The sequence below is a fragment of the Rhopalosiphum maidis genome, chromosome 3, assembly GCF_003676215.2.
Source record: "Rhopalosiphum maidis isolate BTI-1 chromosome 3, ASM367621v3, whole genome shotgun sequence".
NCBI classification, from domain to species: domain Eukaryota; kingdom Metazoa; phylum Arthropoda; class Insecta; order Hemiptera; family Aphididae; genus Rhopalosiphum; species Rhopalosiphum maidis.
This window is the reverse complement of record NC_040879.1, coordinates 1,356,060-1,360,437: the sequence shown is the minus strand read 5'-3', so window position 1 is coordinate 1,360,437 and position 4,378 is coordinate 1,356,060.

The window sequence follows — 4,378 nt, the reverse complement described above, 5'->3', positions numbered from 1 at the left end:
AATTTATATTATTATCTGCTTGTAATACACTAAACTTTTAAGTTATTATTCAACCATTATCTATAATTAATTGAAAACATTTTTTTAGAAAGCAGCCATGCAGATCACTCAAGGATTGGTGAGACATAAATTGGAGTTCATACCCTGTGTGGAAAATAACAACCTCCAATGTTGAAAATAAACAAGAAGATGCTGACAATAGTAATGGACTTATGCAATGTTCGTGGTTTATAATAATAGTGAATAATATTAAATTTGTTTAGAATCTGAATGAAAAAATTGGTAAACACTATTAGCTTGTTATATTGTGACCTAAGGTTATCTTTGGCAATTAGAATCTTATAAGTTTCTAATCATTAATATGATAATTTTGTTAAATACATCTGATTAATATTTTGAACTGTTTATAAAACACTGATTTTTCAAGTTAGTGTCTTGAACCCTTTAATACTAGATTAAGAAAATTATACTTTTTTGCATTTTTGAACATTCAATTATTAATTCTAAGCTGATACATTATATTTATTAAAATACATATGTTGTTATGATATTTTTGACCAACATTAGCAATTTATATTTTCAATCTGTTTATAAAACACTGATTATTTATGTTAGTGTATTGAAAACATCATTACTAAATTTAGAAAACGATACTTATTTAGCATTTTGAACTTTCAATTATTTATTTAAAATTGATACTTTTTAAAAACCATAAAACATACAATCATATGGTAATTTTGACAAATATATTTCCGATTAATATTTTGAACTGTATATAAAATACTCAATTCTCAAGTTCGAGTTTTGAAATCTCCACAACTAGATTTAGAAAGTGATATCTATTTAGCATTTTGAACATTTAATTATTTAATCTAAGCTGATATTTCCTAATTACTAAAAACCATTTTTTTTGTGATAGTTTATACCAACATTATCAATTTATATTGTTATCTGCTTGTAAAACAATAAACTTTTAAGTTATTATTCAACCATTATCTATAATTAATTGAAAACGTTTTTTTAGAAAGCAGCCATGCAGATCACTCAAGGATTGGTGAGACATAAATTGGAGTTCATACCCTGTGGGGAAAGTAACAACCTCCAATGTTGAAAATAAACAAGAAGATGCTGACAATAGTAATGGACTTATGCAATGTTCGTAGTTTATAATAATAGTGAATAATATTAAATTTGTTTTGAATCTTAATGAAAAAATTGGTAACCATCATTAGCTTGTAATCTTGTTTCTTAAGGTTATCGTTGGCAATTAGAATCTTATTAGTTTTTAATCATTTATATGATAATTTTGTTAAATACATCTGATTAATATTTTGAACCGTTTATAAAACACTGATTTTTCAAGTAAGTGTCTTGAACCCTTTAATACTAGATTAAGAAAATTATACTTTTTTGCATTTTTTAACATTAAATTATTAATTCTAATCTGATACTTCATAATTACTAAAAAACAAATAATGTTATAATATTTTTGACCAACATTAAAAATTTATATTTTCAATCTGTTTATAAAACAACTGAATATTTATGTTAGTGTTTTGAAAACTTTACTACTAAATTTAGAAAAGGATACTTATTTAGCATTTTGAACTTTCAATTATTTATTTAAAATTGATACTTTTTAAAAACCATAATACATACAATCCTATGGTAATTTTGACAAATATATATCCGATTAATATTTTGAACTGTATATAAAATACTCAATTCTCAAGTTCGAGTTTTAAAACCTTCACAACTAGATTAAGAAAGTGATATCTAGTTAGCATTTTGAACATTTAATTATTTAATCTAAGGTATTATTTCCTAATTACTAAAAAACCATATGTTTTTATGATAGTATATACCAACATTATCAATTTATATTATTATCTGCTTGTAATACACTAAACTTTTAAGTTATTATTCAACCATTATCTATAATTAATTGAAAACATTTTTTTAGAAAGCAGCCATGCAGATCACTCAAGGATTGGTGAGACATAAATTGGAGTTCATACCCTGTGGGGAAAATAACAACCTCCAATGTTGAAAATAAACAAGAAGATGCTGACAATAGTAATGGACTTAATAATATTAAATTTGTTTTGAATCTTAATGAAAAAATTGGTATGCAGCATTAACTTGTAATATTGTGACTTAAGGTTATCTTTGGCAATTAGAATCTTATTAGTTTCTAATCATTTATATGATAATTTTGTTAAATACATCTGATTAATATTTTGAACTGTTTATAAAACACTGATTTTTCAAGTTAGTGTCTTGAACCCTTTAATACTAGATTAAGAAAATTATACTTTTTTGCATTTTTGAACATTAAATTATTAATTCTAATCTGATACTTCATAATTACTTAAAAACATATGTTGTTATGATATTTTTGACCAACATTAACAAATTATATTTTCAATCTGTTTATAAAACAACTGAATATTTATGTTAGTGTTTTGAAAACTTCACTACTAAATTTAGAAAAGGATTCTTATTTAGCATTTTGAACTTTCAATTATTTATTTAAAATTGATACTTTTTAAAAACCATAAAACATACAATCATATGGTAATTTTGACAAATATATATCCGATTAATATTTTGAACTGTATATAAAATACTCAATTCTCAAGTTCGAGTTTTAAAACCTTCACAACTAGATTAAGAAAGTGATATCTAGTTAGCATTTTGAACATTTAATTATTTAATCTAAGGTATTATTTCCTAATTACTAAAAAACCATATGTTTTTATGATAGTATATACCAACATTATCAATTTATATTATTATCTGCTTGTAATACACTAAACTTTTAAGTTATTATTCAACCATTATCTATAATTAATTGAAAACATTTTTTTAGAAAGCAGCCATGCAGATCACTCAAGGATTGGTGAGACATAAATTGGAGTTCATACCCTGTGTGGAAAATAACAACCTCCAATGTTGAAAATAAACAAGAAGATGCTGACAATAGTAATGGACTTATGCTATGTTCGTGGTTTATAATAATAGTGAATAATATTAAATTTGTTTAGAATCTGAATGAAAAAATTGGTAAACACTATTAGCTTGTTATATTGTGACCTAAGGTTATCTTTGGCAATTAGAATCTTATAAGTTTCTAATCATTAATATGATAATTTTGTTAAATACATCTGATTAATATTTTGAACTGTTTATAAAACACTGATTTTTCAAGTTAGTGTCTTGAACCCTTTAATACTAGATTAAGAAAATTATACTTTTTTGCATTTTTGAACATTCAATTATTAATTCTAAGCTGATACATTATATTTATTAAAATACATATGTTGTTATGATATTTTTGACCAACATTAGCAATTTATATTTTCAATCTGTTTATAAAACACTGATTATTTATGTTAGTGTATTGAAAACATCATTACTAAATTTAGAAAACGATACTTATTTAGCATTTTGAACTTTCAATTATTTATTTAAAATTGATACTTTTTAAAAACCATAAAACATACAATCATATGGTAATTTTGACAAATATATTTCCGATTAATATTTTGAACTGTATATAAAATACTCAATTCTCAAGTTCGAGTTTTGAAATCTCCACAACTAGATTTAGAAAGTGATATCTATTTAGCATTTTGAACATTTAATTATTTAATCTAAGCTGATATTTCCTAATTACTAAAAACCATTTTTTTTGTGATAGTTTATACCAACATTATCAATTTATATTGTTATCTGCTTGTAAAACAATAAACTTTTAAGTTATTATTCAACCATTATCTATAATTAATTGAAAACGTTTTTTTAGAAAGCAGCCATGCAGATCACTCAAGGATTGGTGAGACATAAATTGGAGTTCATACCCTGTGGGGAAAGTAACAACCTCCAATGTTGAAAATAAACAAGAAGATGCTGACAATAGTAATGGACTTAATAATATTAAATTTGTTTTGAATCTTAATGAAAAAATTGGTATGCAGCATTAACTTGTAATATTGTGACTTAAGGTTATCTTTGGCAATTAGAATCTTATTAGTTTCTAATCATTTATATGATAATTTTGTTAAATACATCTGATTAATATTTTGAACTGTTTATAAAACACTGATTTTTCAAGTTAGTGTCTTGAACCCTTTAATACTAGATTAAGAAAATTATACTTTTTTGCATTTTTGAACATTAAATTATTAATTCTAAGCTGATACTTTATATTTATTAAAATATATATGTTGTTATGATATTTTTGACCAACATTAGCAATTTATATTTTCAATCTGTTTATAAAACACCGATTATTTATGTTAGTGTATTGAAAACATCACTACTAAATTTAGAAAACGATACTTATTTAGCATTTTGAACTTTCAATTATTTATTT